The 12,679-nt window shown below is 44.3% G+C and overlaps 1 protein-coding gene and 1 long non-coding RNA gene across 7 annotated transcripts in view; one reads left to right on the top strand and one right to left on the bottom strand.

The window, feature by feature from the left end:
- LOC123974501 (zinc-binding protein A33-like) overlaps positions 1–3,015 on the bottom strand; it is a 6,818-nt gene extending 3,803 nt beyond the window's left edge. The window contains exon 1 of the mRNA XM_046055261.1: positions 2,667–3,015. The gene's annotated coding sequence lies outside the window, so the exon portion shown is untranslated. The remainder of the gene's footprint in view (positions 1–2,666) is intronic.
- The window catches only part of LOC123974502, a 16,364-nt gene extending 11,147 nt beyond the window's left edge, over positions 1–5,217 (top strand). The window contains exons 3-6 of one of the 6 annotated variants that reach the window (XR_006825869.1): positions 1,991–2,113; positions 2,947–3,108; positions 3,654–3,733; positions 3,968–5,217. This is a non-coding gene — a long non-coding RNA (uncharacterized LOC123974502). The remainder of the gene's footprint in view (positions 1–1,990; positions 2,114–2,946; positions 3,109–3,653; positions 3,734–3,967) is intronic. The other 5 variants (XR_006825866.1, XR_006825870.1, XR_006825867.1 and 2 more) reach the window with 5 other exon arrangements.
- Positions 5,218–12,679: the final 7,462 nt, after the last annotated feature.

Below are 12,679 nucleotides of genomic sequence, written 5' to 3'. Positions count from 1 at the left end.
TTACGCTGTTCTACAAGCGGCGCGCTCGCTACTTCTACAAGCGGCACGCTCGCTACTTCTACAAGCGGCACGCTCGCTACTTCTACAAGCGGCACGCTCGCTACTTCTACAAGCGGCACGCTCGCTACTTTACGCTGTTCTACAAGCGGCACGCTCGCTACTTCTACAAGCTGCACGCTCGCTACTTTACGCTGTTCTACAAGCGGCACGCTCGCTACTTCTACAAGCGGCACGCTCGCTACTTTACGCTGTTCTACAAGCGGCACGCTCGCTACTTCTACAAGCGGCGCGCTCGCTACTTCTACAAGCGGCGCGCTCGCTACTTCTACAAGCGGCACGCTCGCTACTTTACGCTGTTCTACAAGCGGCGCGCTCGCTACTTCTACAAGCGGCACGCTCGCTACTTTACGCTGTTCTACAAGCGGCGCGCTCGCTACTTCTACAAGCTGCACGCTCGCTACTTTACGCTGTTCTACAAGCTGCGCGCTGTTCTACAAGCGGCGCGCTCGCTACTTCTACAAGCTGCGCGCTCGCTACTTCTACAAGCTGCGCGCTCGCTGCACGCTCGCTACTTTACGCTGTTCTACAAGCGGCACGCTCGCTACTTCTACAAGCTGCACGCTCGCTACTTTACGCTGTTCTACAAGCGGCACGCTCGCTACTTCACGCTGTTCTACAAGCGGCACGCTCGCTACTTCTACAAGCGGCGCGCTCGCTACTTTACGCTGTTCTACAAGCGGCGCGCTCGCTACTTCTACATGCGGCGCGCTCGCTACTTCTACAAGCGGCGCGCTCGCTACTTTACACTGTTCTACAAGCTGCGCGTTCGCTACTTCTACAAGCGGCACGCTTCTACAAGCGGCACGCTCGCTGCGGCACGCTTCTACAAGCGGCACGCTCGCTACTTCACGCTGTTCTACAAGCGGCACGCTCGCTACTTCTACAAGCGGCACGCTCGCTACTTCTACAAGCGGCACGCTCGCTACTTTACGCTGTTCTACAAGCGGCACGCTCGCTACTTCTACAAGCGGCACGCTCGCTACTCCTACAAGCTGCACGCTCGCTACTTTACGCTGTTCTACAAGCTGCACGCTCGCTACTTCTACAAGCGGCACGCTCGCTACGTTACGCTGTTCTACAAGCTGCACGCTTGCTACTTCTACAAGATGCACGCTCGCTACTTTACGCTGTTCTACAAGCGGCACGCTCGCTACTTCTACAAGCGGCACGCTCGCTACTTCACGCTGTTCTACAAGCGGCACGCTCGCTACTTCACGCTGTTCTACAAGCGGCACGCTCGCTACTTCTACAAGCGGCGCGCTCGCTACTTTACGCTGTTCTACAAGCGGCGCGCTCGCTACTTCTACATGCGGCGCGCTCGCTACTTCTACAAGCGGCGCGCTCGCTACTTTACACTGTTCTACAAGCTGCGCGTTCGCTACTTCTACAAGCGGCACGCTTCTACAAGCGGCACGCTCGCTGCGGCACGCTTCTACAAGCGGCACGCTCGCTACTTCACGCTGTTCTACAAGCGGCACGCTCGCTACTTCTACAAGCGGCACGCTCGCTACTTCACGCTGTTCTACAAGCGGCACGCTCGCTACTTCTACAAGCGGCACGCTCGCTACTTCTACAAGCGGCACGCTCGCTACTTTACGCTGTTCTACAAGCGGCACGCTCGCTACTTCTACAAGCTGCACGCTCGCTACTTCTACAAGCTGCACGCTCGCTACTTCACGCTGTTATACAAGCTGCACGCTCACTACTGGAGCACAGGGTAATTTCTTCAGTGTTGAAACATGAAAAGATAGAATCAGATATTTACAGAAATTGGGGGGGTGGACTCACCTTTGGGAGATACTGTACATAAATGCTGCAGAGACAATAAAACCAGCAAATAGCAGCAGGTGAAATGTAATTCTACTCAAGTGTGAAGACTAATTTGAAGAGGCAGGTTTGGATAAGTGATCAGAATGTGTTAAAATTACAGGAACATCTTGGGTAACGGTATCTGTGAGAAGTCTACTTTGGAGGAAACCAAATGATCCCCAGTTTCCAGATCCTGGTCTTCAGTTTAGATAAACCCCAATGCAGCCTTTTGTCCGGATCAAAGGTAGGCCTTGATTTAAGGATCAGGAATCTTTGGATCTGCTTTGAAACCCAATTTATAGGTAAAATTTAATAAATCAGAGTTTAATCCAACCAATATAACCCTGTGAGGTCATTTCGAGCAGCTGATCGGGACTTTAAACTGGTTGTAAAGTTTAACTTCCTGCTGTTTGGACTGAAGCTTCTGATAATTCAAAGGTTAAAATCTGAGAAACTAAACTGGTTCAATACACGGTATACTGTGACAGAAAAGTAATCCCACTCTGCATAAATGTTCTTCTAGGTTTTATCAGACGGTTTCAGGGTGGATGATGTTTACAGAGAGCGAACGAAACGTGACACGGTGACTGTAAATCATGTCCAGCTGTGAAACGTGGCTACGTGTGATCGATCTGTGCTTCATTATCTTCATGAAAACACACAGCCGACCTCCGAACAGACTGTTTTCATGAACTATCTGACGCAGAAAACAGCTTTACACTTTGACCCGTCGGTCTCTTTAACGTTCTGAACGTTCTCTCATCCGGCTGGAAGGTGTTTCAGGTGTGTTCACTCACCTGTGGTGCCGGAGCCTCCAGCTGGACGTGTGTTCAGTCAGAAACTCGGCGCTGTGTCTGTTCAACGCTGCATTAATGTTTGACGTCTTGCTGCACCTGCGGGACAAAGTCCGACAATCAGTTTCAGCTTATTAAAACTTTACAATTCTTCTTGCTCTTGAAAAACACCTGCAGACACCGGGACAGGAAGAGGGGCTAACAGGGTGGAGACGCTGAGCGAGACATTCATCCTCTGGTATTCACTCTTTCATTCTTCAGTCGCTCTGCTTCGACCCCACAGGTGATCGGAGCAGGTGGACTCACCTGTGGCTTCACGTGTGATTCTGAAACATCTCAACAGACAAGACGACAGAAAGTGTTCATGACCTCATTTAGGAGGAGGTGTGTGCGTTTTCCCAGAAAGAGGGTGATGGCGAGGTGGGCGTGGCCTCTGATCTGTAAGGTGAGTCAGAGAGAGAATGGAAAAAAATGGGGTTTTTTTACACCTTTGCAGAAGTTCTGATTCAAGAGCTGTGACGCCCCTCCCCTGTTTGGAGGTTGTCCTGCCGACCTCAGCGGACGATTGGCTGAACTGGGAGGGTCGTCAGCTGATCGCTCTCACCTGGACCCGTGTATTCAGATCACTCTCTCCCTTTTAGCAGGTTGCATCCATGCTGTGGCATCTTCTTTTGTACTTGTGTTTATTTTAGTTTCATAAATCACACTTGTTTTACAGACTCCCTCTTTGTCACACACCCTGAGCCAGTTTGTGATCCCAGGCGTGTTTTTCATCCCCTCATAGTGTCCGTTCATTACAAAAGTCATCTCATTGCACTCAGAGCAGGCCGACTCTTTATGTTCTTAAATGCAGAAAATAAACTTTGTTCAGAAGGTTGAAGCTTCCTGATGACAGGAAACTCATTTTGAATCTGTACAGTTCTTTTCAGAGCCATTTATTTATTTATTTAACAAACCTTTAATATGATTTATAAATCTTTCATGTTAAAGCAGAACAAACCTGTAAAGTCTTGGAGAAACCTGGAACGGATGCTGTGTTCCCGCTCAGCTGTTTGACTTCTTCAGCTCCGGTAAGAAACACCAGCTCAGTCTGTCGTCACTTCTGGTTTGACTTAGTCTGTCCCCGTCTCAGATGGAAGTGCTGCACTTTTTACTTCACTACATTCATCTGACAGCTTTAGTTACTTTACACATTAAAATATATTGTTTTGTTAGAAATTAAACTTCCAAAAGTTTGTACAAGTGAAACATCAGTCGTTCGACAGAAACTGAATCATTTTCCTGTAAAACGTCTGATGTTTCAGGATCTGCTGCTTCTCTGAACGACACCTGTGATGTTTGTTAGTAACGTTGATCTTTGGACCGCCGGCTGTGAAGCCGTCTCTTTGGGCTCTGAGTAACTGTGACAGCAGAATCTTTTCCTCCATCAATGGAAGAAATAATCAGCAGATGGATCCAGACTGAAAAGAATCATCATCAACTGTCTGACACTGAACAGTTCAGAAGGAGCTGCAGCTTCAACATTCTCCTTTCAGAACTTTTTAAAGTACATTTTCATGATTGTACTAACGTCCATGTTTCCCGCTCCGTCCCCACGCCTCCCCTCTGCAGCCACGTACCTGAAAATGAGACGTCAGAAAGGCGAGTGAGAGAAAAACATTCAGGCGATCCGTTTTCTAAAAGCTTTTCTCTCCTGTGTTCAGGACGAAAGAGCAGGTGGAAAAAGGCTTTACAGGATCATCTGTCTGAGTTTGTTTTTATCTGCAAAAACAGGTGGAAACAAGGGAGGACGTGTTTGTTGTTGTAAAACTCATTTCAGCCACTAGAGGCTGCAGCGCACCACCTTTAAATCAGGACTACCAGCATCATGTGTTCTGCTCTCTCAACACAGCCTTCACAACACTGTGTTTGGAGTCCATTATTAGGTTTAAAAATTACAAAATAAAACAAATCAGTAAAACATAATTCAATGAGCTAATAGAATCTATGTTGTGTTTCGACTGATTTGTAGTAAACATGCTTTATTTATGTCAGTGTAAATGTCTTACTGAGACACTGAACAAGAATAAAAAATAGAATTTATGATAAATTTAAAGGCAGGGAAGGCAAGTTGTTGTTTCTAAAACACTTTTTGTGATATTTGTTGAAACCGTCTTTATACACCAACACATGTTAAAAAAGTTAGGTGGTCTCAGGGCTGCAGGAGACACCGCCACTCTCTGCCATGGCTACCAGCCCTGCTGCTACAGGAGCTGCCCCCATGCGCCCGGTCAGCTCTGAGATCTGACGAGCGAAGCGGTCAGACCGGAGGTGATATCTGTCTAGGGTGACCAGACGTCCCCGTTTTCAGAGGACAGTCCCTGGTTTTGGTGGCCTGTCCCCGGAAATGTCCCCGTTTTTAACTGTGTGTTAATCATAGACTGTATAAGGTGTTAGCAGACCTGAAGTCAGATTCACGTGGCAGAAAGATGGACAGCAGATCAGACGGGTGCCGTCCGCGGGAGCTGCTTTGATCTGGATCAAACAGACATGACGTGTAAATAAACATCACTTTATGTCCGTGATACGTCGTTGTGACAGGCCTACTTTTAACGTTTCTTTAAACAGAAGCCTGTTGCTGCTGATGGATGATGTGTTTGGCAGGCCTGTGTTTAATATCCTTGTTCATATTTGGAAAACGAATTTAGCCTATAATTAACATGACTTACTGCTGAGTTTGCAATTCTCCTTATGACTGTACATTATTTAACTTGTACCAACCAATCCAGTCATTTCTACCTGTTGAAATACCTTCGAATGGCCAAAACTATCTATATAATACATTATTTACTAGCCAGAAAGTGATTGCAGACTTTATTGACTGGAAAGTTATTTCTGCCCTGAAATGACTTGATTATATTCACGAGGGTTATTATTTGACAGATTATAACTCACCTTGTACATTTTCCCTCTTAAAATACCCTTAAATGGCCAAACACACACATAACATGCAGTTTTCCACTTGCCAGAAAGTGACTGCAGCCTCTACTTATTGACTGAAAGCTAGTTTCTGCCTCAAAATGACTTGATTTCATTCAGAAGAGTTAGTTATATTTGACAAATTCTAAAACCAAAATCGTCCTCCTTTATTTCATAATAGCATATTTTTAATGACATACTGACCACCAAACCAAAAATGTCCCCGGTTTTCGTTTCACACCTTATATCTGCCTGCGTGAAAAGTTGCACCGTGCTCGCTTCATTTCTGCTGGACAGGTAATCTAGCTTTTATCATTTTGATGGTAATTTGTTACTTTCATCGCTAGCTACCTTCTTAGCATCCAGCTAACGGTAGCTACGAGTGCAGGCTGGTGTAGCGAGCCAGAATAGAGACGATGAATTCTCTGTAGCTGCAGCTGAGCTGTGTTTGCTGACACTGATATTAGGCAAGACAATGTAGGTTTGGACTGCGGCGGTTTAGTTATTCACTGCCTAGGGTTTTAGTTACACTATGTTTACACCTAACGTTATCTTCACCTTGTATCAAATCTGTTTGTGTGTTTAATATTATCTTGTGTCAAGCATCGAATGTTACTCTTTTACAAAGTGGTGATGAAGCTGAGTGTTTTTATGAGACAGACGTGTCAACGTTAGTGTACATAAACAACGCTGGCTGAAGGTCCCTGCGTTTCTGGTCTGTAAGCTACTTATTATAGAGTTGGACATTGTTCATAGATAAACCTACTGTGTGAAAACCTTTGACTGTAATGCCATGAATTATTTTACCAGAAGTAAAAAATACTGTTTTATTTTTACTGTGCCCTCAGGTCACCCTGTGCTTCTCACCAGTGTACGCTGATCGGACCACGCTGGCTGGCCTGGACTTCAACCCCCGTGTCCACAGTCCAGCCAGGAGAAAAGCTGATGACACAGTTCAGTGTGTTGCATTTTTATTAGTCCTGTGCATTTTACTCAGTACACTTATAAGTGATGAGTCAAATATTAAAGAGTATGAGGAATACAGATAGATGGTGCTGATTTATTGTCAGGTGTTACAAACTGTGTTATCAGGTACAGCAAGGTGTACAACAGAAAGTCCAGGAAGTGGAGCTTGTACTCATTGAAGGTGGAGAAAGACTTCAGTTGTGTTGTGGTGGCAGCCCGGCTGACGGTGAGTGTCCTGTTTATTCCTCCTTTTTTTTCTCGCATTCTGTTTTCCCCTGGCTTTTGCTTCTCTCTCTGCTCCTGAGCCCAGCTGACGATCCACACCTGCCAGCAATCAACCTCGTCTCTGCCAGTATTTCAACCACACAATCTCCGCTTGGTCGTCGTCGCTCCTGCCTTGGTGCCGCTGCAGTTTTCAAGCTTCTGTGATCCTATTTGAACTTTGCTTCTCCGTTCCCAGCTTCCCTGTAGTTAACCCCGTCCGTCCGTCTGTCTTTCCCTCCAGGTCCGCTCACCTCCGTCTCCCGTCTGGTCAGCTGGGTTTGCCTACCTGCCTTCTCCCCCCCAAGGACCTTCTCCACGGCGTTCCCCCGGCTCCCTCCTCGCTCCTCGCCAGTCTGCCTGCCACCACACTCCTTCCCTCCCCAGTCTCCTTTTTCCCTCGACACTCCCGCCTGAACCTCTTCGGCCCCACCTGCTCCAAGGTCCTCCGGGCCCGTGTTCCCCGCCGTCTACCTCTCCTCCTTCTCCAGCCCCCTCTGCTCCCTCAATAAACCAGTTTAAACCTGAGCGTTGCATTTGAGTCCGTTCTGTCTGAAAACAGTTACACAGCTAACTGTTGCTAACAGTTAGCTAGCCAGCTCGTTACTGGATCAAAGTCAGTCTTTTTAAACTTATCCAATAATAATATTGTCCAGTGGAGTCGGCAACGCACGTTCACGTGTTTTGGGGGCGTGGCTTTGGAAGGAGCCCAGAAGGGAGGGGGTGGGAGTTTCTCTGTTGGATACTTTCAAAATCCAGCAGTTTCTTGCTCGTTTCTCAAACTTACCTACCCTGCCTTTAAGTCAGCGCTGCACAGCGCCGCATGAAGTCAAACACACCTGTTGCGGTGGCAGCCCGGCTGACGGTGAGTGCCCTGTGCTCTTTTGTTTCTTTTTTACGCACATTTCTGTTTTCTCCCCCGTGTCTCCTCGCCTCTTCCTCTGTGTGTGTGCTCTCTCCCTCTCCGCCCTGGAGCCCGGTTGATGACCCGCACCTGTGTCTCATCAACCTTCACCTCCGCCCGCCACACCTGCCTGCCATCAGCCTCATCTTCAACAGTATTTCTACCCCGGTTCTCCACTCCATCTTCGCTTGATCGTCGTCGCTCCAGTCCTGGTGCCACTTCTACGTTCTAAGCTCTCAGATACCTTGTCCCCTAACCTGTTGTCTCCCGAGACTAACCCTGTCTTTTTCTTTCTCCCCCGCCAGGTCCACTTACCTCCGCTATCCAGTCAGTCAGCCGGGCTCGCCTACCTGCCTTCTCCCCTCACCTCGCCTCCGCGGCGTCCCTCCGGCTTCCCTCCACGCTCCTCACCTCCCTCGCCTCGGCCTCCAGACCCCTCTCAGTCGCCTCGCCCGAGCCTTGCCAGCCCCGCCTGCTCCTCGGCCCTCTGTGCCCTCGTCTGCCGGCGTCCTGTTCACCTCATCTCACCTCCCCACTCCCCTCTTCCCTTTTTTCCCTCAATAAACCTCTTTTGTAAACTGACAAGCGTTGCGTTTGGGTCCGTTCTGTCCGCACCCATAACAGCACCTATTGCCTACAGTCCTGTTAACAGCGCCCTCTACTGATGGTGTTTTGTTTTTTTAATAATTCACCAACACTGAGAAACATTTCAGCAGCAGAAATGAGTAAAAGATGGTCAAGATTGGAGGCAGATCGAAAACTACGGGGGAACTCAGCTCTTCTTAACAAGACGCTAGCTCCCCTGATGGATCATGGGTAAATAGATTTCTATATGACGGACCGACGCCGTGCAGTGAGCAAACCTCACTCCCCAACACCTTAAGAGACGCAATGGTGACCGATGCTAGTGGCCTAGTGGTTAATGTTGTCAAAACATCGCAATATGGTTAGGTATAGGCACTGAAACTACTTGGTTAGGTTTAGGCAAACATTGCGATTTGGGATAAAATATCTACATGATTTATGTGTCTGAATCACGTAAGTTAAGTAACTCTACTTAGCCTACATAATGTCACTTAAAAGAGTCAAAGATGACTTTTAGATTCACAGAGGAAATGAACTGGTCTCCTTAGGTAAAGTCTGGTTTCTAATCCAACCGGCCACCCCAACCACCTCCTTACTCTGACTTTTGTGGTTTTATATATATATATATATATATATATATATATATATACACTTTTTATTGTTGAACAATGGTGCTAAAGGGCTTCTGCCAGTGTGTTGGACTGTGATGCTAAATGCTGCCATGAGCGTTGGTACCAGATGATGAAAGACTTGACAAAGCCTCCATATCTGTCGCCCTGGGAATGAGAACGGGCTGGCCTGAAAAGGCCTTGAGATGCACATGATGTGTGGATTCCCTTGATTGCTATTATTAAAAATAGAAAACACAATCTACACATGGATTAAAAACCCACAAAGATCAGAGAGTAGAGTTTGTTTGTGGATTTTGATCTTGTTTTATATTTGTGGATAATGAAGAGTTTGTGTATTTTGAATCTATTAGTCGATCATGTTTTATATTTGTGGATCATGAAGCGTTTGTGGATTGTGAATCTATTTTGTAGATCGTGGTTTATATTTGTGGGTCATGAAGAGTTTGTGGATTGTGAATCTATTTAAAGATCTTGTTTTATATTTGTGGATCATGAAGACTTTGTGGATTTTGAATCTATTAGTAGATTATGTTTTATATTTGTGGGTCTTGAAGAGTTTGTGGATTTTGAATCTATTTGTAGATCGTGTTTTGTGTTTGTGGGTCATGAAGAGTTTGTGGATTTTTAATCCATTTGAAGATTGTGTTTTATATTTGTGGGTCATGAAGAGTTTGTGGATTTTTAATCCATTTGAAGATTGTGTTTTATATTTGTGGATCATGAAGAGTTTGTGGATTTTGAATCTATTAGTAGATTATGTTTTATATTTGTGGATCACAAAGACTTTGTGGATTTTGAATCTATTAGTAGATCTTGTTTTATATTTGTGGATCACGAAGACTTTGTGGATTTTGAATCTATTTGTAGATCGTGTTTTGTGTTTACAAATTGTGAGATATATTTTTGGATCTGTGTGTACACTAATAATGCACGTGCCCTGTTTGCTACTGTCCACAGGCTGACCAACCCTCCTGTGTCTGTAGCCTCTGAACTTCTATCCACCAGGGCCTGCAATGAATTTGCTTCCTTCTTCACAGACAAAATTCAAACAATTAGACAAGCAATCAGTGCCTCCATGTCAGTAACAGGATATGTCTTGTCCCTGTGTCCACTTAAAAACAATTTATATAGCATGAGACAATTTGATTCTATTAACCATAAAAACCTGGAGGACATAATACAACATCTGAAATCCTCCTCATGCTGCCTTGACATTGTGCCAAAAGGTTTTTTCAAAAATGTTTCTAAATGCATGGCCTCATATTTACTACAAATTGTCAACATGTCTCTTCTCTCAGGTTTTTTCCCACATGCCCTGAAAACTGCAGTCATTAAGCCACTCTTAAAAAAGAGCAATCTAGACTAATGAGGTCACTAATGAGCAATTATAAGCCCATATCAAATCTCCCATTTTTAAGTAAAATCATTGAAAAGGCTGTTTTTCAACAGCTTAGTGCTTTCTTGGGACTAAATAACTGTTTTGATGTCTTCCAGTCAGGTTTTCGACCACAGCACTGAGACGGCTCTTGTTAAGGTCTTCAATGACATCCATTTAAACACTGACAGTGGCAGAATTTCAGTCTTAGTATTATTGGATCTCAGTGCTGCATTCGACACGGTCGACCACAACATATTACTAGACAGACTTGAAAACTAGGTTGGACTTTCTGGCACAGTACTAAAATGGGTTGAATCCTACTTAAAGGACTGGGACTACTTTGTGTCTATAGGTAATCACACATCTGAGCTGACACAAATGACATGTGGAGTTCCCCAAGGCTCCATTCTGGGGCCTCTTTTGTTTAACATTTACATGCTTCCACTGGCTCAGATTATGAAAAACAACAAAATATGTTACCATAATTATGCAGATGACACACAGATTTACATAACCATTTCACCAGGGGACTATGATCCCATACAGGCGCTGAGTAACTGTATTGAGCAGGTCAACGGCTGGATGTGCCAGAATTTCTTTCAATTAAACAAGGATAAAACTGAAGTTATTGTTTTTGGAGCCAGGGGGGAACGATTGAAAGTCAGTGCTCGACTTCAATCTGTAATGTTAAGAACCACAAATCAAGCCAGAAATCTTGGTGTGGTCATGGACTCAGACCTGAATTTGAGGAGCAACATTAAGACAATGACAAAGTCATCCTACTATCAGCTGAAGAATATATCAAGGATTAAAGGACTTATGTCTCAGCAGGACCTGGAAAATCTTATCCATGCATTTATCTTCAGTCGACTCGACTACTGTAACAGCGTCCTTACAGGGCTCCCTAAGAAATCCATCAGACAGCTGCAGCTGATTCAGAACGCTGCTGCTCGAGTCCTCACTAAGACCAAAAAGGTGGATCATCACCCCAGTTCTGAGTTCTTTACATTGGCTTCCTGTATGTCAAAGAATTGATTTCAAAATCCTGCTGTTAGTTTATAAAGCACTAAATGGTTTAGGGCCAAAAAACATTTCTGATCTTCTGCTTCGTTACGAACCATCCAGACCTCTCAGGTCGTCTGGGATCAGGTCTGCTTTCTGTCCCCAGAGTCAAAACTAAACAAGGAGAAGCAGCGTTCAGTTATTATGCTCCATATATCTGGAACAAACTCCCAGATAACTGCAGGTCTGCTGAAACAGTCAGTTCTTTTAAATTAAGACTGAAGACTTTTCTTTTTACCATTGCTTTTAATTAAATATTTAAGATTTTTCTTTTTATTGATAACTCACTGTAACTTTTACTGTCCTGTTTTCTTTTTCTTTGTTTTTAGCATTTTTATTATATTTTATGTTGCTTTTAAACTTTTTTATATTTCCCTGTTGCTTTTATGTTTTATGCACTTTGAATTACCTTGTTGTTAAAATGTGCTATACAAATAAACTTGCCTTGCCTTGCCTTGTAATTACAATAATATTGACAGTGATTTACCCCCATACAGACTTTTCTGTTATTTTCATGTCTTAATGTGAGGAAGGTTTCAGAGTCCTCTTCGCTCCTCACACATCTGATGTTTTCAGCTCTTCATGCTTCAGATACATCATCATTTATTCACCAAGTCTGTTTGCGTTGTACTTTTTTTACTGATACATTAACTTCACACAAGCACAAAAATACAAAAACAATCCAATGTAGTCGATCGTGTTTTATATTTGTGGATCACAAAGACTTTGTGGATTTTGAATCTATTTGTAGATCGTTTTTTGTGTTTACAAATTGTGAGATATATTTTTGGATCTGTGTGCAATTACAATAATATTGACAGTGATTTACTCCCATACAGACTTTTCTGTTATTTTCATGTCTTAATGTGAGGAAGGTTTCAGAGTCCTCTTCGCTCCTCACACATCTGATGTTTTCAGCTCTTCATGCTTCAGATACATCATCATTTATTCACCAAGTCTGTTTGCGTTGTACTTTTTTTACTGATACATTAACTTCACACAAGCACAAAAATACAAAAACAATCCAATGTAGTCGATCGTGTTTTATATTTGTGGATCACAAAGACTTTGTGGATTTTGAATCTATTTGTAGATCGTTTTTTGTGTTTACAAATTGTGAGATATATTTTTGGATCTGTGTGCAATTACAATAATATTGACAGTGATTTACTCCCATACAGACTTTTCTGTTATTTTCATGTCTTAATGTGAGGAAGGTTTCAGAGTCCTCTTCGCTCCTCACACATCTGATGTTTTCAGCTCTTCATGC

This window comes from Micropterus dolomieu, linkage group LG08, assembly GCF_021292245.1.
Source record: "Micropterus dolomieu isolate WLL.071019.BEF.003 ecotype Adirondacks linkage group LG08, ASM2129224v1, whole genome shotgun sequence".
NCBI classification, from domain to species: domain Eukaryota; kingdom Metazoa; phylum Chordata; class Actinopteri; order Centrarchiformes; family Centrarchidae; genus Micropterus; species Micropterus dolomieu.
Note: the sequence above shows the minus strand (reverse complement) of the source record. Positions and strands in the feature narration are given on the sequence as shown.